General features: G+C 39.8%; 1 long non-coding RNA gene across 22 annotated transcripts in view; it reads right to left on the bottom strand.

Annotated features, from left to right (window-relative positions):
• The window catches only part of LOC102153066, a 125,531-nt gene extending 98,688 nt beyond the window's left edge, over window positions 1-26,843 (bottom strand). For 15 of the 22 annotated variants that reach the window (XR_005366830.1, XR_005366820.1, XR_005366838.1 and 12 more), the window contains exons 1-7: window positions 26,782-26,843; window positions 25,575-25,726; window positions 24,746-25,000; window positions 23,424-23,506; window positions 9,159-9,208; window positions 4,559-4,735; window positions 1,996-2,124 (exon numbers count right to left, since the gene is read on the bottom strand). This is a non-coding gene — a long non-coding RNA (uncharacterized LOC102153066). Of the gene's footprint in view, window positions 1-1,995; window positions 2,125-4,558; window positions 4,736-5,681; window positions 5,789-9,158; window positions 9,209-23,423; window positions 23,507-24,745; window positions 25,001-25,574; window positions 25,727-26,781 lie in introns of all 22 variants that reach the window. The other 7 variants (XR_005366819.1, XR_005366826.1, XR_005366827.1 and 4 more) reach the window with 7 other exon arrangements.

Below are 26,843 nucleotides of genomic sequence, written 5' to 3'. Positions count from 1 at the left end.
ATAAATAAAATCTTTAAATAAATAAATAAAGATACCTCTTTATCTTTAAGGTTTAAAACATCAGTGAATGTACAGTGCCTATTGCAATGCATGGCTAGTGAGTGCTACTATTAGTAGTACTGCTATCATTTTCATCATTTTTATTTTTGCTGTGTAACAGATACATGGGGACCTGTATTTGTGTATCTAATCCAACACAGCAAGGTCTGAAAGGCAAGAGAATGTGTAGATTCTTTTGAAGAATGGAAGGAATGAATTCCAACATACATGCAAACTGAAGAACACATGGACATCTTAGGAGTTAACTTCTGGAAAGGAATCAAGAGACGATCGCTGTAAAATTAAACTTTTTTAACCTAATATTTAATCAGCGATTCATGTGCTTTTGGAGGCAAATCTTACTACCATAAGCCCTATAAGAAAAAACAATAGCTGCTTGTTTGGGGTGGGGCAGGAGTAAATTCACAATATGCTATTAAGTGGTAAGGGTGAGAGAAAGGCCATATCTGGAATAACTGCAAGTTTGAGGGGCCTAAGCAGCTAGGTGAGTGGCAGGCCCATTAACTAAGATGGGGAAGACTGGTGGAAGAGGAGGATTTCTGGCAGGAAAGCAGAGAGGGGTGGGTGGAAGCAAAAAGATCAAGAGTTCTAATTTGGGCCTAAAAACTTAGACATCAAAGTGGAAATGTTCAGTAGACAATTTGATACACAGCCTAGAGATCAGGGCATGGATCATGGGGAGAGTTAACCATGTAGAGACCATTGGCATGTAGATGTTAAATATTTAATATTTAAATGATAGCAATTGAGGAGAAGAGAGAGAACAGTAGGACACTGAAGCCCTTAAATCCATGGTGCTCAGGCCAAAGAAGAGCAGCCAGGTAAGGTGACTGAGAAGCAGTGGCCGGTAAGTCAGGAGGTGCCATGATGCTGGAGCAAACAGCGGTTCAAGGAAGGCAGCACGGTCAACTGTGTGCACGAGGCTTAGAACTCACCACATAAAGTCAGCCACTCTTCATTTCCCTGCCTCCACCTTGTATGGCAATACCACAGTTCCCTTCCACTTTCTCACACTTGTGCTTTTACTCTTATTCTCTTGCATTGGGATTCCTCTTCACTTGCCAATATCCTATCCTTATGACCCAGCAAGAATTCCATGACCTTGGTAATGCATTTCCTGACACCACTAATAAAAGATGCCCTCTTCTGCCATCATATCCCATAGTCCATCGTACACTGTATTTTATTTTGCTCTCTGCTATAATTATATGTATTCTCTCTTCATCCTTCCTGTATCTCAACTGGACTATAGTAGAGACTCCCAACACCTCATAACGTCGCAGAATGTTTGGCATGTATTAGGTGCTCAAAGATTTTCAACGAGTCATATCCAAAAATACAGAACTCAAATCTGGAGAAGTAACTACAAAGGACAAAATCTTTTATCACTTTAGATTTCTGTTTGCCAGCACATGCGCCATCTGCACCCAAGCCCAGGAATCATTTACACATTTTCCTGACCCTCCGTAGCAAATTGGAAGGGGTGATCATGCCCAGAAAACAAATTTGTTTTAAATATCTTTTCTTTAAAGACCATGTGACCAAAAAATGGTAATGTGGGCAAAGCTCTTGCCACAGGCCTTGGCTATGTACCTCCTGAGCTAATGGCTATTTTAAAAACCATTTTGGGGATCCCTGGGTGGCGCAGCGGTTTGGCGCCTGCCTTTCGCCCAGGGCGCGATCCTGGAGACCCGGGATCGAATCCCACGTCGGGCTCCCAATGCATGGAGCCTGCTTCTCCCTCTGCCTATGTCTCTGCCTCTCTCTCTCTCTCTCTCTCTCTGTGACTATCATAAAGAAATTAAAAAAAAAAAAACAAAACATTTTGACTGATGTTTCCTCCAGATCTCAGGTGTAACAATTTACAAAAGTCTCATGGATGAAACAACCTTTATGATCCCTGAATCTCACACTAAAAAGCTAAAAAGACCATACCATTCCAATCCTTGGGTTAAAAGTCAGGCAGCAATTCTTGAACGTTCTTGCTTCAAACATCAGCATCTACTTGCATTCTCTTACACAGGGGAGGAAGACTGTGGTAGATAGAAGCCATCTGGAAGGTAGCTGTGACCAAGAGTTGGAAAAGGAGGAGAGAGAAAAAACAGGCTATCAATGGGAAACACAGAGTCAAAGCTTCATGAACTGAATAGAATTTCCACAGGTCTAATGATTAATGAGAATTCCCTGCCAAGCTACTATGTGCAACATGCTATAAAAATGGCTGGGGTTTATGGCAAGAATGTCAAGTCTTAGGATTTCCTTTATCCCCTCTTCTCTTGTGCACTCTATTGCACCTCAGGTGTCTTCCAAACTAATCACTTTTTCATGGTAAATGGCAATTCAGAAACACAGATCCCTATACTTTTGCTTAAAAAGTCCAGGTCTTTACAGATCTTTTCAAATAGACAAATAGCCTTAGGATTAAGGATACACCTCCCTTTCAGGTTATTTTCCAGACCCACCACAAATTAACTGTGGGATCGTCCAAACTGGGTGTTTACTTTACAATTCCTACTTCCTATGCTTTCAGACCCCCATATTCAGAATCAGAAATTTTTCAGAGGGTGCGAGGTGAGCAAAGTGACACCTATTGCCAATGCCCAGTAGTAGACTGCCTAAGTATAAATAATCAACCTAAACGCTCTTTGCTTGCTAACATTTTTCTCGCAAGACGAAAGAGTCCAGTAACCTCCTTTTCTTAATGGTGGCGCCACTTCAGCCATGCTCTGGAAGGTATTGGTTTCCTTACGTACTATGTGAAACCATCAGAATAAAAGGGCATCATGAGAGAAAGCAACAGTGTGGGGCTTTGCGGCCTATTGGTTTAGTTGCTCATACAAGAATCTGGGAGGGGGAAACCCCCAAAAAATTAGTCATTTCATTTTGTGTTGCAGAGCTCAATTCAGGTTAACAAAGCATTTGCCAACAAAGGAGTTGGGAGAATGACAGTATTCACTTGCTCTAGACTGAATAAGCAAATGTGGGATTTGTGGGCTGACTAATGTCCTAGGATAAACCAGGCACTTAGCCAAAATCTAGGAGCTTTGATGAAAAAGAGAGCAAGCCCACACTTTTCTTCTTGGAAAGTGACCCATGGGAGTATTGATGTCCACAGGGCAGCCTGGGCCTTCAGCTTGCCTTAAAGTTTCACCCATATTCAGTCATGGGGAATTCTCAATGCCTCTGTAAATCAAAGGCCTAGCTCAAGTGATAGAAGCTGGATTCCGTCTTCTTGAGAAGTCTTAAATATGCCATTCATCTCCTTTTAGAAATGTGTTATCACGGTCCCTTTTTAAATACTACATTACTCTGAAAATATACAGGTAGGCCACTAAAATGTGACTCTGGTTCTATCTTTCCTTTCATTCATTCATTTAATGTGTTGGCCACTTCCCATATGGTGCTCCAGGCACCATGTAAGTGTCTGTGGATAAAATGGTGACTGAATCAGACACAGTCCATGCCCTTGGGAAGCCCCCAGACCAACCTTGAAATCTTTAAGAGCACTGGAAAAAAAAATAAAGTATTGTAACTTTATTTTTGGTTGGAGGCAAGTGTTAAAATTCGCAATTATTTTTATTGGGCAAGGCAAGAAGTCTTTCAATTAAGGTCCAATATAAATTTGTAGGGATGTCAGAAATAAGAATAAGGGTTTGCCCTTTTTTCTACTATGCTATTGGGACCATACAACCATGGTCTAGATGAAAATTGATTTTATTACAAACTGCAGCTAATTGAAATGCCAAGGGTTAAGTTTCACATGTTCTTAACTAACTCAAGAAAAACTTCCCGGCAGCAGCTGATACAATCTTCTTTAAACCAAAAATGTGGCTTATCTACCCAGATCAGAAACATACAGGGCACCTGGGTGGCTCAGTAGGTTAAGTGTCTGACTTCAGCTTGGGTCATGATCTTGGGGTCCTGGAACTGAGCCCTGCATTAGTCTCCCTGCTCACCCGGGAGTATGCTTCTCCTTCTCCCTCTCCCTTCCCCTCCCCTGTTCTCTCTCTCTCTCTCAAATAAATAAAATCTTTAAAAAAAGAGAAACATATGGTACGTGCATGGAATGATTCATTGTGAACAGAATACAAACTAGAAGGAGAAAGTTCATAGTGGTAACTGACATGGTGGTTAACTGAGAAATAGAGAACATTTCAAGGGTCTCCACAAACATCTCCCAACTTTCCTCCAAATTTGGAGTCTTAAATTGTATTTACCTACATCAGAACTTTCATACTTCCCTTATGAAGACCTAATCTTCAGGATTTATTAGCCCTCCAGAGTGCCACAGGAGGCTGCCAAACGGCAAATACAGAGAATTAGTTTTAAGAGGCATTATATGTAACCGCATTTAGGAGGAAATTCAAGTAGATTAGCGAAGATTTTAAGCAGGCTCTTTCGCAGACACACCCACAAAACAAAAACAAAAACAATCCCCCCACAAAACCTGGCAAAGAATATTTATGAAGTCATCAAATCAATGCCAAGTTTAACATACTTTGGTTAGTCTCATAAACATCATTCTGCAGAAAATCGGGGCCCCTGGGTGGGCTCAGTGGTTGAGCATCAGCCTTTGGCTCAGGTCGTGATCCTGGGGTCCTGGGATGGGGTCCTGCATCCTCTGCCTGTGTCTCTGCCTCTCTCTGTGTGTCTCTCATGAATAAATAAATAAAATCTGGAAAAAAAAAAAAAGGAACGTAGGTATTATTAAATCAAGGTTTGGAAAAGGAGCCTAATCCCTGCTTACTTACTCTGAAGGCAAGAGTCAGAGTTGAAAGGGAAAGCTTTGGCCAAACTAGAAACGAGCTATTTCGGGTTCTAAAAATGGGAAAAGAGACCTGCCCCCCGGAGCTGAATGATAAGCGGGCAGCAGAAACCACCCGCAGGAACTCAGAGCGGCAGTCAGGAGCCCAGAAGGCCGGGGACCAAGCCTCGGCCGCAAACCAGAGGAAGGCCTGCGCAGGAAGCTGGGAGGAACGCGCGGGGCTATGGAGTCGGGGACAGGATGAAGCCAGTCCATATGAGGTTCAAGAAAACCGAGCTGGCAATTCAAGCATCAAAGTGCTTCCTTATGTCATTAACTCAGGACCACATCCTGATTTCAAACAACGTGGAGCCACGGAGAGGAAAGCCGTCCGAACCGGGGTCGCTTTGAGTCTGCGATGATCAGAGGCCCCTCTGCGCGCTCTGCGCCCCCCCACCCTGGGCCCCCCCACCCTGGGCCCCCTGCGCGCCCTGGGCCCCCCCGGGCCCCTCCAACATGAGCAGTGTGACCCGCAGTGTCTGATTTCCCAGCAAAATGAGACAGGCGGCTTGACTTGACAAGTAGCACGAAGTTGCATAAAGAGCTTCCCTAGATAGTGCCAGAGAGCTCGGTTGCCAAAAGCCCGGGGTGGTTATTAGAAGAGGTTACCGCCCCTGCTCGGCTGACTACAGCCCCGTCATCCCCAGAAAACAGCCGCGCCAGAATCCGGCCAAAGCAATCACCGCTCCCTTGGGAAGCATTGGCCGTTCACCGCCGGCTCTTGCTAACATCCCTGCCTGTTTGCAAAGCGGCTGGAAGGCGCAGCGACAGCAGTTCCTGCCGTCAATTAAGGAGAAATTGCCCAGTGGGATTTTACCTTTTAATTGGACGTCAGCCACGCTGTTTCCTTTGGTTACCTATCAGCTGGGAGTTCCTTGGCAGCCAAGTTCTAGTGCAATTCACTCCCACACTCATCAGAGCAGTCTGGAGGAAGAAAAGCTGCCCAGGGGTCAGAAGGGCCCCAGATCTTTCCCTAATCAGCTGCAAGGCTTTGGGCTCGCCAAATTGCTTCTCTGTGTTCCCCTTTCCTTTAATTATACAATAGGAAATATAAAACCTACCTCTCACATGCTTATGAAGTCACAGGAGAGAATAGATGAAAGGTGACTGAAGGTATATTCATATAGACATACTTAAGTGTGTATGTGTACACACAGCTTTTTAAAATGTTTTCCAATTGCATAAAAGAGAAGTGTAGATTGATCTAGATATTTCAGAACAAATTGCCACACTTGGTTTTAGGGCAAAAGCCAGTTGTCTCAATTGTTCAGACCATCTTTCTCTCCAACTCTCTGTCATGGAATCTACAGAAAACTGGCTTTCATGCCAGCTAGGAGGCCAGAGACAAAATATTTTGAGGTAAAAGCAGAAAGAGCAACTGATTATTGTTTACTTTATGTTAGCCAATCTGTGAAGTACTTTACAGATATTATTTCATTTCTTCTTCATTACAATCCCATGAATGATGTATTATATGATACCATTATATAGTATGCCAAAGTTTCTGAACAAATGTATTGTCTGAACTGATACTGAAATTCAAACCTGTCTGACTTTGGGGCCCTTGATCTTAATGAGAGCCATTCTAGCTCTGTGAAGGAAACTGTGCTTCTCTTTCGTCCCTGCTTGGGCCTTTGGCATTTTGCCCTGCTATTAAAAGCTGGGCCGGGGAAACCTGGGTAGCACAGTGGTTGAGGGTCTCCCTTCAGCTCAGGGTGTGATCCCGGGGTCCTGGGATTGAGTCCCACATCAGGTTTCCCTCACGGAGCCTGCTTCTCCCTTTGCCTATGTCTCTGCCTCTCTCTGTGTGTCTCTCACAAAAAAAAATAAAATCTTTTTTAAAAAATTATTTTAAATAACAAATAGATAAATAAAAGTTGGGCCGTGTGCTCTGGTTGGTCTGTTGGTCAATCCCTTTGTGGCCCTTCATGGAAGAGCAGATGGTACACGGGGGGTATGGTGTGAAGGAGAGTTCCCAGCAGAGAGGACAAAGGTTCATGAGTAAAGCACCTATGGGATTTAGTTTTGAAGGGCAGCATTTCTTGGGTAAAGGCCACAGAACCAGTAAGACATTTTCTTAGATTCTCCGGTTATTCCATTTATACAAAAACTATCTTTCAGATGTAGGAATTAGCTGTTTGGAAATTTTATTCAATTAGGATCAATGCCTAAAAAGTTGTTGTTTCCTATGCCTACCTGCTACTTCACGTGGTGGCTTTGGAGTTAGATACATTTCAACTAGGCGTTCGAATTTTGTCCTAAAAAGCAGTACTGGCACAGGAAAGGTGTCTAATATGCTTCACCAGGATGCTTTAACCCTAGAAGAACCTCATGGCATATAAGCTTAAATATTAGAAATTATCTAAAAACACCAACTGGGAAGACTTAAACAATAGCGTTTTAAAAGTGAGTAATAACAGTATCTGAATGGCTGATATTTGTTGAGACCTTACACAATAGAAAGCATAGTGCTACACCTCTTATGCAAGTTATTTCATTTGGATTTTGCGACATCCCTCTGAGGCAAGCAGTGCTAGGATTCTCATTTTCAGATGAGAAGACTAAGTTTGTCATCTGTATTTCTCGTTGCCAGAATGACCACCAAAAATGACAAAGGAGGATAGAGTTGAGGCTTATATAATGGAACATTACACTTTTCCAGTGTCCTCTGAGATACCTTATTCCTTCACCAAAGGCAGTCCAAAAATCCATTCATCTGTTCTATTGCTTTACCAAAAGGGATTGCAGACTCAGTATATTCCATGAAATTATCCCCCCTCAAAAAAAAAAAGTAAAACCTTGAAAGAAGCAATTAAAGATATTTAACTTAAAAGGACTTGAGAATGAACTATGACTCCAAGAAAAGGGTATATGCAATTTATGCAAGTTATTGTGAAACCTAACAATCCAATGGAGAACCCTAACTGTCAGACTAGCCCCATAAGTAGTCTCTTCCATGCAATTCGATGAAATTATTCCATTATAGTTATAAAAAAAAAAAAAAAGAAGGGGCGGGAGAGAGCTTTTGTTGAGACTTGCAGGATCTGAAGAGTTAGCCCATTATGATGAGAAGCTTTGGTTGGTATGTGTCCTTTGGCCAGCTCTCTCACTACTATAACCTGCCCCAGCTGAGAGATTTCCTATCAGCATGAACCTTAGAGGTCCACGACCTGGGGCAGCAAGGTTAGTACAGAAAGACACTGGCAGGATGATAGTGACAAGTTGTTGATGAAATCCAGCTCTAAACTATACCCAATGATCTACATTGCCCTTGGGTTTCCAACTTAATATTTGTTCATCTAGTATCTAACCACAGAAAAGGGGGATCTCAAAATCACCTTAAAGGGAAAATATCTAGGAGGAAGTTATATAGTAGGTCCTTGCTTCTTTTTTTTGTTATTATTTTTTGAAGATTTTATTTATTTATTCATTAGAGACACAGAGAGAGAGATAGAGACATAGGCAGAGGGAGAAGCAGGCACCCTGCGAGGAGCCCATTTATGGAACTCGATCCTGGAACTCTGGGATCATGCCCTGAGCTGAAGGCAGACGCTCAACTACTGATCCACCCAGGCATCCTTGTTGTTATTATTAATTAGCTATATTTTATAACACATTTTCCTTAATGAAGACAGTATGAATAAAAAAAATAACAGGGAATTTGGTACCATTGAACCTGAGCTATAAGAATCAGAATAAAAAATAATTATGATACGTTTTAGCATATGTAATGCAGTGCAGCATTATAGGCTGCTCCTGCTTGTTTCAGACTTGCTGCTTGGCTAATCTATCACAAATGATAAGTGCTTCAGCTCAGCAGTTCTTGGAGGCATGGAGTTGCAACAGTGGTGATGGAGTGTTTATCCAATACCTGAGTCAAAGTTAAATCTCAGAAATAACTGTTTCTTTCCCACCAGTTCACAAGCATCCAGACTTTCCTTTTAAAACTTGAAAATAAAATACTTTTTTTAATATATAGTTTTTTTATTGAAGTTCAATTTGCCAACATATAGCATGACACACAATGCTCATCCCGTCAAGTGCCTTCCTCAGTGCCCGTCACGCAGTTATCTCATCCCCCCCGCCCATCTCCCCTTCCACTTCCCCTTGTTTGCCGTCTCCCCTTCCACTTCCCCTTGTTTGTTTCCTAGAGTTAGGAGTCTCTCATGTTTTGTTACCGTCTCTAATTTTTCCCACTCATTTTCCCTCTTTCTCCTATAATCCCTTTCACTATTTCTTATATTCCCCATATGAGTGAAACCATATAATGATTGTCCTTCTCCAATTGACTTACCTCATATGACTGAACAAGAATTAGGTTTATTCTTCCCATCAAAAGAGAGACTGGATGTAGGAGAAAGAAGAGGCAGAGGTTAATCTTGTGATTTGGCTTTGACCTAAACATGGTAGATATATCCTAATCTCCCTTCCTAGACACTTTTATCACCTTGGACAGTGTATGGAGTAGAGAAATCCAGGGAACATGAGATACCTCTACTTGATAAATAGAATGCAGCTAGTTCTACCTTTTAATTGAGCACAGATGTTTACTTGAAACCTCTGGACCAGATCCTCCTACATTTTTCCTCCTCTTGAAGCAACTATCTATACAGGGTCAAGTCTCCAATGACAACCTTAGCAGTTCCTTGAGGGGCAGGCAGTCTAGAGGTTTAAGTACATGGGCTTTCACATCCTATCTGGGTTCAAATTACATGTCCAACACTGATGTGGCCTTGGAAGCTCAAATTATTTTACTTCTCTGATCTTTCTGTGGTTCCTCAGTCTCTAAAATGGAGATACTAATATCTTATGGGATTCCTATTAAAATTAAACAAAATGAAAAAAAAATTCAGAAAATGATGTGCATAAAGTTCCTAGTGGAGTGCTTAAAACATAATAGAAGTCAGTACATTTTTCTCAAATTATTGCTGTGATCTAGTTCAATGAACTGTACTTTGAGGTTGCTCTCAGGTCTGGGGAATCATTCCGATGGCTCCTATTTGCTACAGGGAAATTTATCCGGAAGAAAAGAAGCTGTTCAAAGAACCTGAGAACTTTCTCAAGAGACCTGAGCTATTTAAGTTGTCCCAAATTTGTTTCCGATGCTCTGAGATCAGGGCTAACAAAATTTCAGCCTACTAAATATTTAATAAAGCCAATAAATTCATCTTAGTTTCATTTTGTGATACTGCAATACAGTATTATATTATTGTATGTATACATAAAATATTGTTAAATGAATGTGCATGGTGATTTGCAAGATTCTAAAGAGCTTGAACCATAATTTTGAGGAATTTCCATCATGATAGAACTTTATACTGTTGTATCTTCACTTTTATAACATATTTTTAAGTCTATATGGCCTATTCAACACCAAGATCTTGGTAAAGAATATAAACTTCAAATTTTAAATGAACTACTTTTTAACCTGCAGTATTACAAAGAGGAGGGACAGTCTGTGTGTTTTACTATTTCTTCCATCAAAACCACAGCTACCACCAGCACCCAACAACTACTGTTCCCCAAAACTATTCCACTTATTAAGCATTGACAGTTGAAAGAAATAATTAATTTAATGGGGCTATGTTATTTGTACATTTTCTGAGACAGTTCTATGAAGTACCATTAATAATAAATACTTGTGTTAAAAAGCAAGCTATAGAGGTTATAGCAGTGACTTGGTGAGACTACTGGAGGGTTCAAATCCCACCCCACCACTAATTTAGCAGTATGGAGTTGAATGAATTAAACACTGGAAGCCTTGATTTCTACACCTACAAAATCTAAACAAATTCAAAACAGTGACTATTGCATTCAATCTGATTAGATATTCTGATCAGTGTTTTGTCTAATATATAAGAAACACTCAGGGCACCTGGATGGCTCAATCAGTTAGGTGTCTGCCTTTGGCTCAGGTCTTGATCTCAGGGTCCTGGAATCAAGCCCCGCATCCAGCTCCCTGCTCAGCAGAGAGTCTATCTCTCCCTCTGCCCCTCCCCCTGCTCATGCTCTCTCTTTCTCAAATAAATAAAATCTAATAAAAACATTCAATACAGCAGCTACTGTATGCTAGAATACAAACAATTCATTTTCATTTTATAAATATGCCCATGTTTCCTCCTTTCCCTTTTAAAAATCTACATGTTTTGGGCAGTCCAGGTGGCTCAGCGGTTTAGCGCCGCCTTCAGCCCAGGGCGATCCTGAAGACCCGGGATCGAGTCCCACATCGGGCTCCCTGCATGGAGCCTGCCTGCTTCTCCCTCTGCCTGTGTCTCAGCCTCTCTCTCTCTCTGTGTGTGTCTCTCATGAATAAATAAATATTTTTTAAATAAATAAATAAATAAAATAAAAATCTACATGTTTTTCCTTTCACTCTTAATCCTAGTGTATTGTTTGTGTTTGTAAAACCCACTTACATCCTTTGTGGAGGGGATGAAGTATTAAGAAAAAAGCATACACAAATAAATAAGTTATATTTTTCTATTCCTTTCCTTAAAGAACAGCTTCCTGAGCACTGAGCTTGTGACAGGTACGTGCAGTGGTGGATCATTTGGCAATTTGTCTTGGATACAGAGTGGTGTTCTCACGAGAAGGTCAGGAGGGTTGTGTGACGGATCCGCGTGAAACATCACCAGGCACGTTTTAACTTCGAACCTCTTTTCCCAGCCAAGATAAAAAATGTGGGTTCAACATTTCCACTCTAACTGACTCATTTGGCAGAAAAAGAAGTCCAGATGCCAGGAGGAACCGGAAGGGGAAAAAAAAAAAACAACAGTGGAGGAAAAAGGTACCGGAAGGAGGGGGAGGCAAGAGCAATATGTCATATCTCATCAAGCTATAAAAAAACAATCTTGAGGATTAAAAAGGAGGATGCACTGACCTTCACAAGTAAAAACAGGGCCCTGGAAATAGAACAATTCTTAAAGTATACTTCACACCAAAAAGTGTTGACAACCAACGTGTTTTTTTTTTTAATGAATTATTATGCTGTAATTCAGTTATCCACAGAATAATAACAAAAAATCTGTGTGAACCTTTATGGGAAAGCCAGGGGTAAAACCTCTAAACATTGATGCTCAAATATACTAACAAACCTAAAGTTGTACTTTAATTAAACTACTGTGAAAAATAATCAGAGTTTGGCTACACAAATGTATACATATGTCCAAAATCATCAAATTGTATGCATTAATTATGTGCAGGTCTTGTATACCTATATTTCAATAAAGCTTGAGGAAAAGAGAAAAATAATCAGAGTAATTGATAATTTAATTATATGAAATCACTCATATTTTAATCTTTTTCTAAGCACCTTATAATCTTTAGCTAATCTGTTCCATAATTGCTAAAGATAAAATTCATTATTTCTGGGGCACCTGAGTAGCTCAGTGTTTGAGTATCTGTCTTTGACTCAGGTCATGATCCCAGAGTCCTGGAATTAAGTCCTGCCTGTATCAGGCTCCCCTGTAGGGACCCTGATTCTCCCTCTACCTATGTCTCTCTGTCTCTTTCTGTGTGTCTCTCATTAATATATAAATAAAATCTGAAAAAATGCATTATTTCTTACAGCTCCCACCATTTATGTAAATGTCCAATGAAAATATTTAATCAACATAGTCCATGTACCTTTAGATTTCTCATCTTTCTAGTTTCCACCATTCTGAAATATTATCGTTTAGGTCCAGAATACATAAACGTGACAATGGACAGCATACTATTCCAGCTATTTAAGTCTTTATTATTCACCAAAGTACCTCTCAAATGCACTCACTGTCTTTGACACTTTTACAGGAAGATAAACAACAGAATGCTAAATGAGGTGTAAGTATCTAGAAAGTTCAGTCAAAGAAGAATTAAAAGATAGGTTTATGAGGTATACTCTACTATTTAGTTAGTTGAAAGATGATTATTCAGCACCAAGTACATGGCACTTTGCTAAAAATGCAGAGTGAGAAACAAATAAGACATGGTTTATACTTGGAGTTCACCATGTGTTGGAAGCAAAATTCAGGCATGCAAAAAGAAAAAACAACATAACAAATGCATGTCATAAAATTTATGATGACAATATCAACTATGAAAACACAGGGAAGTTCTCCATAATTATTGCTGTGTTTCAACTTTTTTCCCTCTGTAAAGTAAGGGAGCTGTCTTAGGTCCTGTATGTCTCTTCCAGCATTAATATTTTGTTATGCTAGGGACACCTGGGTGGCTCAGTGGTTGAGCATCTGCCTTTGGCTCAGAATATGATCCCAGGTTCTGGGAATCAAGTCCCACATCAGGCTCCCTGTCAGGAGCCTTATTCTCCCTCTGCCTATGTCTATGACTCTCTCTTTCTCTGTGTCTCTCATGAATAAATAAATAAAATCTTTAAAAATATATTTTTTGTCATGCTATGTTTAGAATAATATTTGTTTCACTATTTTTTAGCAGAAAGCCATAAGAATTTTGTTTTTAGTAAGTTAGGCACTTGTGCCAGAGAGTGCAAAGGCTTTTGAACAAATGCCTTGGGTCAGTAGGACAAAGATTAGCAACTGGAGAAACAGAAAACCAATAACTAAAGAAAAGAAAATGTGGGCAGCCTGGGTGGCTCAGCAGTTTAGCGCCGCCTTCAGCCCAGGGCCTGATCCCAGAGACGTGAGATCGAGTTCTACCACAGGGATCGAGTGCTGCATTGGGCTCCCTGCATGGAGCCTGCTTCTCTCTCTCTCTTTCTCTCTCTCTCGTGAATAAATAAAATATTTTTTAAAAAAAGGAAAATGTGTTTTAATCTCACTCTCTTACTGGATCCTGCATTCCTAGAATGGGTATAATTAGACTGACATCCTTTTTCTGGGGTTATTATCTTGTTTGATTAACAAATATATTTGATTTTAAAAAGTTTTTTAATTTGCCACCACTACATTTAGTTTACATAAAAAAATCAGATATGAAATAGCCAACTAAAGAAAAGAATAAAAACTAAAACATTATGACATGGGTTGGTTATAGCTGCCCAAGGCACAAGAAGGTTTCACTTCTACTCTTCCCTCTTTCCTGACCTTTTGTCTCACATTTCTGTAATATGAATGCCTGTGAGAGAGCAAAGATTAAATAAGATAAAATTAAATGACATAGGTAAAGCCTCCAATAAATAATAGCTCTCATGACCATTACTATGATTATTATCATCACTTAAGCATTTTTCCTGACATTCTTCACTCTCAAAGGTGGGTCCTACTTTTGTAAAACCACCCAAGCTATGATATGTGTCATACTTGAGAGTACCTAAGAAGATCTGGGTATATATATACATATATATATATTTGGAGGATCTCGCCCTGGGCTGAAGGTGGCACTAAACCACTGAGCCACCCAGGCTGCTCACATTTTCTTTTCTTTAGTTATTGATTTTCTGTTTCTCCAGTTGCTAATCTCTGTCCTACTGACCCAAGGCATTTATTCATTCATTTAGTACTAATACGTACTGATTTGTACTAATAAATGAATACTAAATTAAATACATATATTATAGAAACATATATGTTGTATATATTTATTTTCTATTTATATCACATATCATTTATTATTTTATATAATTAATTTGTTTTATTTATATATTAAATATATATGTAACACATATTTAATTTAGTAGTCACATATTTATATTAAAGTATATCCGAAAATTTTAGAGCTAGCACATCAACCTAGTGATTTAAGATATTATTAAATAAATTTAAGTTAAAATAGCAGTATATTTACAGAGGCATAATGGCCCAGGTGGTATGTGACTATAGCAAAAATTATGAAGATGGAAGGCACCTGGGTGGCTTAGCTGATTAAGCATCTGCCTTCAGCTCAGGTTATGACGCCAGGGTCCTGGGCTTGAGCCCCTCATCCAGCTCCCTGATCGTGGGGAGCCTGCTTCTCCATCACCTCTCTCATTCATGTTCTCTCTCGTTCTCTCTCTCTCTCTAATAAATAAATAAAATCTTAAAAACAAAATAAAATCTAAAAAAATTATGAAGGTGGTACATGAACTGAAGCTTGGGAATCAATTAACTAAAGCACCAACAGCTGTTTTCACAATCTAAGCCATGGGAAGTAGTGTCACATTTTGAAAGAGGCAAATGTCTTACCTTCTAAATTATAAGTTCCTTGAGGGTAAATTCAGTCTCCATCTAGGTGAGTATATTAATATGTGCTCGACAACTGAATGCTGCATAGATTTGAAGACAATTGAAACTGTATTTGTGTGTATACATGTGTACATGTAATGATGGGGAGGGCACTGGACAAGGTGGAGTCAGGGTACAGCAGGGAGGGCAGGATTAACTGAACTCACAATGACAGATGAACCGGTCTTCATTCATTCATTAGTTTTATGTTGAAATCTATAAATACATTTCTATGCCACACCTCTCCAAAGAGCATTTGCGTACTTCCTACTTTTTGAAGACAGAAATAATAAAGATTTGGATTACTAAGATCTGTCAATAGAAAATTTTTTCACTGGGTATTATAATTATTCATTATTAAGTCCTTGTAAGTAGAAAATATGTAGTTCACTATTATATTTCTAGAGCCCAGGTCAATACCTGACACATAATAGGTTTTCAGGAAATATTTATTGAATGAATGAATTTATTAATGAATGCTTCAGTCCATAGAGAGTTGGCAGGAGAAGGCAAGAGAAGGAAGAGAGAATTTTCAAGATCCAAAGTGAAGCCATTTATTTCATGGCCTCTTCTGCCTACCAGGTCCAGCAATAAGCCAGCCAAGCAGTGATCTCACCTGTAGAACCTGCTGGGCAAGTCCAGTCAGCAAGTGAGGTGAGTCCCACCACTCATGTGTCAAACACAGTCAACTTGGCTAATAGATTCCCAGAAGTACAGTGTGACTGCTCTCTCTCTACATCCATGTCTGCGCTGGTAAACTAGATCTAATTATCCACCATGGAATTTGGCCAGTACACTGAGATTATGGTATGTTGAGAAATTTGAACTTTAACCACACATAAATAAAAGCACAGGGATCAGGGCCACTCCCTCTTACTTCTGGGTGATTTTTGAATTTTTTTTTTCAGAGAGAAAACAGTTGCTTGGGAGTCTGCAAGTTCTCTTTTTTTGTTTGTTTTTAAAAGTTTTGATTTATTTATTTTAGAGAGAGGGTGTATGTGAGCAGGGGGGGAGTGGCAGAGGGAGAGAGAGAGAGAATCTCTAACAGACTCCTTGCTGAGCACAGAGCCCAACTCGGGGCTCAATCTTACCACCCTGAGATCATGACCTGAGCCGAAACCAAGAGTCCAACAATTAACAGATTGAGCCGCGCAAGCGCCCCAGGAGTCTGTGAATTTTCAACTAGAGGGAAATATAAGTTAAACTGATTCAATTTTTTAATGTAAACTCTTTCAAATGTCTTTAAAATAATTTAAATCTATTGAATAATAATACCTGGAATTTTAAAAAGCAGCACCCTTTATTAATCCTCAAAAAATTGCTAGATGCAGAGAAAGTTACAAAATAAGTAAGATACAGTCCTTGATGCTCTCTTTTCTCAGTCAGATTTCAAATGAAGTAGTTCAAAGCCCTAAGAAAATGTTCTCCTTTGTCCCTCAGCAATAGATGCAGAAAGGTTAAGTCTTTCAAATTTACAATAGAAGGTCACCATGCACATTATTATCACATGTCCATGCAGTAGAATTAAAGATTCTAGTGTTCCTTTTTAAGCAAATTTTCCTGGCAAAGAAAAATTGTCTCAGGGTTATGCTCGTGTGGTATTCTCAAACTTTCTGGGTACATCTGGGCAAAGTCCTCTCCATGAACAAACTAGAGGTTGATCAGAGTTTTCTTCACTTAAAAAAAAAAAAAAAGAGGGGATCCCTGGGTGGCACAGCAGTTTAGCGCCTGCCTTTGGCCCAGGGCGCGATCCTGGAGACCCGGGATTGAATCCCACGTCGGGCTCCCGGTGCATGGAGCCTGCTTCTCCCTCTGCCTGTGTCTCTGCCCCTCTCTCTCTCTCTCTCTCTGTGACTATCATAAATTAAAAAAAAAAAGAGGTTTACAATAGGATCCCAACAGCTAGACAACTTCCACAGTGCCTTATGCTTTTGTCCACCATATGGACAAGTCTTCAGGGTCACACCCATCGAAGAGGCTCAGGTAATAACTGCTCTCCTCACCATTTCAGCACAGACTGCCTTTAATTTTCCCCCATTTCCTTCCCTCCAAATATAGCCCTTCTTTCTTGCGTTGAAGGATACCCCTTGGCAACACTCCTTCTGTATCTGTTTTATCTCCTATACCATCAACGTCTCTGCTATATTTGTTTTCTGTTTTCATGGGAATTTCTGTCTTGACAAGGTTACTTAATGAGAGAGAGGGAGTGGTATAAAACCACAGGAGTGACGAGAAAAGTCACAGCAAGCAAAGCTGATGTTATTGGCAGTGAGAAATGATAGAATGCTGGATTGAAATCAGAAAATCTGGGGCGTCTGGGTGGCTCAGTCAGTTAAGCATCTGCCTTCGGCTCAGGTCATGATCCCGGGGTCCTGGGATAGAGTCCCATGTTGGGTTACCTGCTCAGCGGGAAGCCTGCCTTTTTTCCCTCTCCCTCTGCCATTCCCCCAACTTGTGCTCTCTGGCTCACTCTCAAATAAACAAATAAATAAAATCTTAAAAAAAATCAGAAAGCTTAGGGGTTAGTTCGGGCACCAAGGTTTACCTTGTGGCCTTGGAATTCAGGAAACTTTTTGTGTAGTTCAGTTTCCTCCTCTACATAAGCAGAGATGTGGGGGCTAGTGATGTTAGACACCCAACTGCAAAGGAGGCACTCATACACACCAACTGCTCCCAGCCCTCTGTCTACTCTTGCCTGGGCTGGACCATCTCAGGAAAGTTTTGGAGTTCATTCCTCAGGGCACAAGGAATTCATACCTATGAACAATCCCACCATCTTTAGTAGACTCTGTCCAGTTGATTGGCTTCATAAAGCTTCTTCCAAGCTTGTTTTGTGGATGTGCTGCTGGCCATGATCTTCTTTCAATGTGTAAGCACTGGCCACCCCAACAGCGGCAGTCCAGCCATTTGTGAGTGTCTCGGTTAGAGTAGAGCTGAGTAGGGTGGTGGCTCTGGTATTAGACTGGCTTGGGTTCAGACACTGACACTAGAGTGAAGTACCTGTGACACCTTAAGCTTGTTATTTCATTTCTCTGAGACTCTATTTCCTAATTTGGTTTTTTGTTTTTTAAAATATTTTATTTACTTATTCATGAGAGACACAGAGAGAGGCAGAGAGAGAGGCAGGAACAGGAGAAGCAGGCTCCGTGCAGGGAGCCCGATATGGGACTCGATCCCAGGACTCTGGGATCATGCCCTGAGCCAAAGGCAGATGCTCAACCACTGAGCCAGCCAGGCGCCCCCCCCATTTCCTAATTTTTATAGAGAAGAGGCTAACAGGTAAACTGTAAAGAGATGAGCAAATAAAAACAATAAAGCTTTATTAGACCGCTAAAAGTAGACCCGACCACTAAAAGTAGTATACCTCACAGTATGGATATTTTGAGTTGTCCAGATATTTGAGTTATACTCTTTAAAAAATAAAAGATTTTAAAGATATTTTAAAATTTATTTATTTGAGACAGAGAGCAAGCATGAGAGAGAGAGAACAAGCGTGACTTCAAAGGAGAGAGAAGGGGCACGCAAGAGTGGGGAGGGGGGGCAGAGGGAGCGGGAGAAGCAGACTGAGCAGGAAGCAAAACTCAGGACTCCATCCCAGGACCCTCGGATTCTGACCTGAGGTGAAGGCAGATGCTTAACTGACTGAGCCACCCAGGTGCCCCAAAATAAAAGATTTTAAAGAGAGGCAGCTGTGCAATTAAAATAAGATACACTGCATGCTTTCCTTCAGCTCATAACTCTTGATTAGATTATCAAATCTGTACCGGTACATAACTAAGCCTAATAAGTACTTAGTTATTTTTTTAATAATTAAATAAGTAAATAATTGAATGAATGAATGAGTGAGCAAATGAATAAATGAATGAATCCTCCTGAAGCTGTTTGGAGAAATGTTGAATTCCACATCTCTCCTCTAGGTGGCGAACTGATACTTCCTACTGTGTGTTGCTTTTCCTGTGTCCTCCACAATCAACAGGAAAATGGTACTAAAAAAATCTATAATTTTATGTCTGTCATAGAAGTATAGAAGTAGAAAATCATTAATGTATTTTCTGCCAAAGTTATCTCTTTATTTTTACAACTGTATGCTTCTTGTCAAAAGAATTGTTTATAGAACGTCATTAAGAAATATGATTGTGTAAGTACTATAAAGAAACAGAATTGTGCAAGAGACTTTTCAGGGCACTTCTGCAAGTTTGCTGTGAGGACTTTCCCTTTCACGGCATATTCAGGAAAACATTGTTTTGCCGAAAGTTTGTTATTATTTTTCTAGGGTGTTCATTCTCTTCTAAATACAGGGGGAAATCAAACTAATTCTACTAACAATGACTTTTTTTAAAGTAAGTCTCAAATATATTTTTCTCTTCTAGACTCACTGTGACAGTGACAGATAAAATTGAATAAGAGCTGATATGCATTATCCTGTAAGTTAACTAAAGAAGGACAATCCAATGAGATAAAGTAATCCAAATACTTTAATTTTCCTTCAAGCCAGGATATGAGTTCCCTGAATGATTTAAATAATGCCCCCCTAGTCCCCATTTCCCTTTGTGATGACATAGTCTATATTTTCTTATACAGGAAATATGACTCAAAAATATCTTGGAGTGCCATGAGAGCTGAAGGACAAAGCTAAAATCCATCTAAGAGCACACCAAACAGGAACAACAAGAATTGAAGATGCCTGTCCTGATTCCAAAAGCAAGGGGAGGAGGTGAGTAAAAAGAACAATGACATGTTATAGCCCAAGAGCTAAAACTAAATGCATGTAAACAATTCTTGTTGAAACTAGAAGCCAGTGTAGGTTAGGCAAACCAGGTAAAGTTCTTTCTTGCCAAAACATGCCAGGATAAGAGTCATCTCGCATTTGAGACATGGTTACTGACAGAAGTGAGTTCATACTGGACAATTGCAGGGGATTCTGAACTGGCATGGCAGCTCTTAAAAGGTAGTACGTACCTAAAGCCCATAGTTCTATTTTATCCTATCCAAAACGCTCAGCTCCAATTGTTCAGAGATGGGAATCTGAATGAGAATGTCTAGCATATGTGTAAATATTTCTCTAGTACACATTTCTTAAGCAATGACTCTCAGCCAGGCCCTTGAATAATACAAAAATGAATAAGGCATGGTCCCTGCATTCAGACATGTACACACGTGATTATATGGGGTTAATCAAGGGAGAGGAAGAGCAGGGGAAAAGGAGCTAAGGCCAAATTGGTATGTTGATGTGAGAGCGTGGAAGATCCCACCCCACAGTTGGGTTAGTGGCAACTTGTCTGACCAGAATCCAGCCGTAACAGTAGTTTCTGCTGAATTTTGAACTGAACCTATACTGCTCTGATGCTGCTAAAGCCATGGAAATAGATCTGGAAATAAGGAGATATAAGAACCTAAAATACCTTTCCAAAGGCAATTTGGGCTTATTTCATAAGGTCATTCCCAAAGTTATGTAAGAAGCCAGAGGAATTATATAGAAGAAAACTCTCTCCATTAAATCAATGTATTACTCCTAACTTTGTCATGAGCAGGCAACTCTAAACTTTCCTAAGTAAACTAATAAACCAACTAAATAATCTTAGTAGAAGAGTATAAATAAATCATAGATTATCTCATATAGTAATTTTAAAAGAATGATGTAGCTCTAGGAGAGAAACATCTTCATACGTATAGAAGTAAAAGAAAACAGCCAGGAAGAAAGAATTCAGGCTATAAACTTGCCTTGGTATTTCGCACAATTTAAAGACTTTTTCTAAAGGTTAAGTAAAGCAGAAAATGGCACAAAATATGTTAATAAAGTGTAAACTATGATCTACTTTTTACTTACAACTATTATGTTATACCTCCAGAATTATATTGATTTAAAGTGGATTTTTTTATTTAAAAACCTTGGGGTGTTTGGATTGTTATTTTACCTACAAAAAAACATGCATTTTATCTTGAAGTGCCATGTACAAAGATTTTTTATATTTTCCCTAAATATTACTAGGTTGTTTCAGGCCCTTTCTCAGTAGCCACTTTTGCAGGTCAACACATGTTTAAAGACTTCAATCCAATGAGCCTGGGAACACTCTCATTTCAGTTCAAGACAGAAAATTACATTTTGCCCCCACTTCAATTATTAAGTTGATACCGTACCCCTATACAAGCCTAAGGCAGATCTATTGTCATTTATCTTGACTCTTCATTCCAAGGGGAAAAAAAAGAAAGAAAAAGAGAAGAGAGAAAGGGGCTCAATAAAAGAAACCTTCCAATAGCAAGAATTGAAAGTTTTCTGTTACTTGTAACCCTTATATTTATGGTAAGTCAACAACAAGCCCTGTGGCTTGTGCTTTATTGTGATTATATAATTTTCTCCCTTAGTGAAAAATTCTCTCTAGCTAAGTTCCCTACAATCACTTAAGAGCCTTGGATATGGTTCCAGGAAAATTTAGAAATACAAAAAGCCAGAGTCTTACTTCTGTGAGTCAAACTCACCTCTAGAAATGAGGCAAAATGCCACAGAAAGCAAGCCAGTGTGGCACACTGGGGATGTGGGGCATGGCCCAACAGCTCAAATCAGCCAGTGACCTTTTACCAAGGCAAATACTCAGAGAAGCACCACTATTGGTGCCAACATTACACAAGTACAACAGGTGCATCCACCCTCTTCTGGTGCCACAGCCCAAGCTAGACACACCCAGACTCTCCCACTCACAGGGCCACCAGGGCTAGTCTGAACTCAAGTTAGCAGCAGCTCACTGCCATGGGGATAGGTGAGATCTCTGTTTGATGCCAATCAACATATGCATGATTACCCAACAAGGAAAATACAGAAGTAAAGCAAACAGATACACCCATGTCTGTACAATTCTTTTAAAAAGGGCTTGAAGTATAAAAACTAAACCTAAGAGAGAATGGTCTTTGCTCAATTAGTATGAAATAAGTACCAATACTCTCTAAAACAATTTTCTAATTCTCACAAGAGAATCTTCAATGATGAACCAGGAAAACACAGTTTCAGCTGTCCTCAACAGCATTTACTGGTTTACTGTAAATGCATGAGCTAAACTAAATAACCAACAACAACAAAAATCCTCTAAAAGAAACTAAAGTAATAATGCTATAATGATAATAGTCATCATTAGTTATCACGACCTTTGATCTCTTGGCTTTTTCCTTACCTTTTCCTTTCTCCTACTTGGCCAGCTTGGGTCTTCTCTCTAAGTCACCCTATAGGAAGGCACCCACCCACTCCCTCTGTCCTCCTGGAGCCTGCACCCAAGGCCAGAGGTCAGGGCTGCAGACTGGGTTGGTGCCTCCTCTGCCTCAGGGGCATGGGAGCTGGGGAAGGGGCTTTTAAGAAATAATAAAAGGAACAAAACAATAAAGTCATTAGCAGTTGCCACCTACTCAGATTCTTGAAGACTGCAAGATTTTAATGATCTTGATTAATTAGGAATGTCCCCTTGCCAGCCAGGGCCAAGACCCCAACTTGCAGGGAGCAGAGGCCCTCTCAGTCCCCAGGCTGCCATCACTCCAGTGGCTTTTGTCTTACAGAGGCCCAGGGCTGAGGCTGCCACCATCAAGAGGCCCCTCTCAGAGGTCAGAATTCCTTTGCCAATATGGATCCAGGTCAGGACAACATAACTAAAGAAGGTGCAGTTTGGTTTGAGTTTGGGGGGGGGGGGGTGTTTTTACAACTTTTTTCCCAAAAATAATTTATATTTGTACGTGCAACACTTTGCCCTGATATGTGGGTTCTACAATAAAAACTAAATGTAATTTTTTGAAAAGGAAGCCAGTTTACTATATTTAGCTACATAACTTAATTTTTGTAAGTCTTGTGAAGTAGGTTTTATTATCCCCATTTTACAGATAATGAACCTATATAAATCTAAACTAACATCTCCCAAAATACCCAATTGGAGTGAAAGAACCATAACCAAGCCCTAATTGAATTTTTTCCACTGTACCAAGGGTCACCACCAACAAACTATGACGCTAGTATGCTATCTGTCCCACTACCTGTTTTTGTAAATAAAGTTGCATTGGAATTCAGACATTCTCATTCATTTATGTATTATCTATGGCTGAGATGGTGCTGCAGCAGCAGAGTTGAGTAGTCGTGAAAGAAATCATATAGCTCACAAAAGCTAAACAAATTTCCTATCAGGCCCTTTGGAGAAAAACTTTGTCAACCTCTGATCTTCAATGTGCCATTAAGAATCTTTAGAAGGTTGAGTATAAAAAACATTTTCAGAGAATTATGAAATTCTTACAAGTGGGAGTTCACTGCAATCAATTTCTTTGTGAACAACTACCCTAAGACATTCCATCCATACATGCAGCTTTCTTCCAGTTCCTAAAAACTAAGTTGGGGAAAGAGAATTTTAGAAAACAAGAATCTAAATTTCACTGACCAATTTATTCAAGCTCTCCCCAGTTCTACTTCCAGCTTCTCCTCACCTCAGCTTCTCACAGGACAATTCATCCAAGAATGTGCCTAAGAGAAAGGGAGAGAGGAGAACACAAGGACAAAGTGTTGCTATAGTTTCATGGAGCTTCTATTCCATTTTCAACCCCTGCTCACAAGCCATAGGGGAAATTTGAAGGAAACATTACAAATATCAGGATTTATTGGGTGTAGGCTTGCCAGACTGATGCAAACCTGAGTGGGTAAATTTATAGACTAGAATAATGTAATTTTAATATGAAAGTACATCAGATAATAACCAATTGAGTTGATTCAGCTTATCATCCAAAAAAACAAACAAACAAAAAAATCCAAGAACCCAGCTTTGCTGGGTTACTGACTTCTCCCAAGTTAGCAACAGAGAAGAGGCTTCTCATCCATTCTACCACACATTCAGCAAGACCCAGTTTAAGGCCACAGCTATATCCTATTCACCAGCTTCCACCTATACATTAATTTCATGTCCTTTCTCAAGGCCACACCTTTGTTGGAAAGAGCACCTTTGGGGAAACCAAGCCGATTCAGATTCGAATCCTATTTTGGTCCCTTGCAAACTTGGGAAAATCAGTAAACCAGTGTAGGCCTCAGTTTTATAGACCTAATATATAGTTAATTGTTCCCTGGGTGTAAAGAAGAGAAAATGAGACATTCGGTGCCTAACGAAGTATCTAGCACACTGTAGGCACTTTCTCAATACATGCCAAACACTAGTATTGTTCTTAAAAGACAAGTAAAACTGTATCACCTCAGTTACCACCTAGTGGTAACAGTTGGACAAAGAAGCATCTCATGGTTCAGCAATAGATGATAACCTGCTGGCCACATATTATAGAAGTATTTCCACTCTGAGGAAAATTTAGAATTTTCACCTGAGAAAGCTAAGTGTTAATTTTCTAATCAAATCTTGTACCAGTTGCGTATAATTGTTATTATATGTTATGATTTATGGACAGCCTTGTTTTTAATTATGAGGTTTTTATTGGAGAGACAGGTTTCGGGGTGAGTCTGCTATCTGACTTGCCAGCACTTGTTAAAAGTTTTTATAGTGTGACTCATTTATGTGTGTGTGTGTGTGTGTGTGTGTGTGTGTGTGTGTTTAGGACTACTATTATTAAATGTTGCTGGCATATAGTGAGAAATTTGTGATTCAAGTTTGTCCATATGTTTACCTCCCCACCACCAACTCTATTCTTTCACATATGGCACCCCTCCCTCATCTATCAAGGCTAGTGTCAGATTATTTCCAAGGTTTTCTATAGATAAACTCACTTGGAAGGGTCCTTGGGTAATTCCCTTTAGCTTTTTTGCATGTCAAACAGAAGAAAACACTGCTCAAAAGCAAAAACTTTCAGGTAGTGTGGTGGATGGAAAAACCACAGGAAATCAGTAAGTCAATGTAAAACTGTGAATGTTATTTCTTTATGCTCAACATTTTTAATTTTGTAGAAAGAGTAACTGCAGGAAAAATCATCTTCACATCAAAGTCAGTGAGAGGCACTGATAGAGGTCAGTGCTATAAATTGCCTACAAAGGAAAAGAGACAGGACATGAATACACAAAGCCCACAGAAGACTAAAGATACTTCCAATTAAAAAAAGTGAAAACATACCAAAAAAAAAAAGTGAAAACAAAATGAAATGGATAGCACTGAATCAACTCCATGGTAATTCACTAATACCAACAACCAAACCTTTGTAAGATGTGTGCACCACATGTGCACGATGAAACCAACATAGGAAGCCCGGCACAGGGCATTGTGGAAAGGGATAGATGAGAACAGTTTCCAACTGCTCTATCAGTTAAAGGTATGAAAGAGTAGGAGGAATAAAGGGAAGAAGTGAAAGAGAGAGGGTATGGAGGAAAGAATAGGAAAATAAGAGAGAAAGAAAAAGCATCCAGTGTTAGATATCACACTTCAATAGAACTGCAAACTTGGGGCCCATGCACAGCAGTGATAACCTGGTTCCACCTCCACCAAATCACTTCTAGAAATGAGTCCTCTAGACTTGTGTTATATATTGCTGAATAACAGATTAACCCCCTCCCACCCCCCCCCCCCGCTCAACCAAATTCCCCCAAAATGAATCATTTAAAATACCTATGGTAAGGCTTCACTGAGTCTTCTGCTTCACAGTCTCCCACAAGGCTGCAGGCAAGGCATCCATCAAAGCTGGGTCTCCTCTGAAGGCTCGCCTAGGGAAGGCTCTGTTTCCCAAATAACCACATGGAATTGTTGGCAGGATTCCTTTCCTTGAGGGATGTTGAACAGAGGGCTTCAGTTCCCTGCTGCTGCTGTTCTGGGGTCCCCCCCTCTTACGGTAGCTTGCTTCATCAAAATCAAAGCAAGAGAGACAAAGACTTCTAGCAAGACAGAAGTCACAATCTTTTGCAAACTAAGCAGGGAAGTGACACCTCCTCCATATTCTATTGGTTAGAAAGCAGTTTCTCAAGTGGAGGGGATTACATAAGGCATGAACACTAGTAGGCGAGATAATCTAATCAGGGGCTATCTTTGAGACTGCCTAATATAACTTGGCAATCTACTCGCCTTTTCTTTGCTATTTTTTCCATCTTATTGCTATTCAAATTACCACAAAATTCCAAAATAGTCAGGTCTAAATAGATAAAAGTTTATTTTTAGTTTTAAGTTTTCATTCCCTAAAAGAGTTAGTTGTATAATAGAAACAATGAGTTGGTAAGGAGAAAGCACGAGTACAAGGCCCAGTTCTGGAAATTTACTGGCTATAAGACCTTATCCATGAACTTGATTTTCTCATCTTTGAAATGGAGATAATTATGTTTTCTCTGTTTACTGCACATAACAATTACAAAGACCAAGGACTATAATGTGTGGCAGTGTTACTCAAAACGCAGTAACATAGCACTGGAGGTACTCCAGATGACTATAGGTGGTATATGGACTATAGGTGAAATTTTTTAAAGGTATCTGTCTTTAGAGTGCATTAGAAAAACATAATTTGCACAACAAACCCATGATTTTATAGCGAATGTTGCTCAAATGAGACTTAAATGAGGTTGGAAAAAAGGTAAGTCAATCTGAAGAAAACTATTAAGAAAGTAACAGATGGTCTGAGAATGGCACAAACATCATGATGATATACAAATGATTGCATAAAATGAAAAATGCTTCACAAATGCATCCAGTCCTGTTCATGTTCCAAGACACTGGTTTAAGAAGGAAACTAAATACATTCTTTGCTACCAACAGAGCAAACCTAACTACAATGGTGAAAGAGATGATCCCTTGGGACCAACAGCCAAACCTTTGTTAGATGTGTGCATACCTGCGTGGCTCAGTGGTAGAGGTGTGATCCCAGGGCGTGATCCCAGGTCCGGGGATTGAGTC

Source organism: Canis lupus, chromosome 11, assembly GCF_011100685.1.
Source record: "Canis lupus familiaris isolate Mischka breed German Shepherd chromosome 11, alternate assembly UU_Cfam_GSD_1.0, whole genome shotgun sequence".
In the NCBI taxonomy this organism is placed as follows: Eukaryota; Metazoa; Chordata; class Mammalia; order Carnivora; family Canidae; genus Canis; species Canis lupus.
Note: the sequence above shows the minus strand (reverse complement) of the source record. Positions and strands in the feature narration are given on the sequence as shown.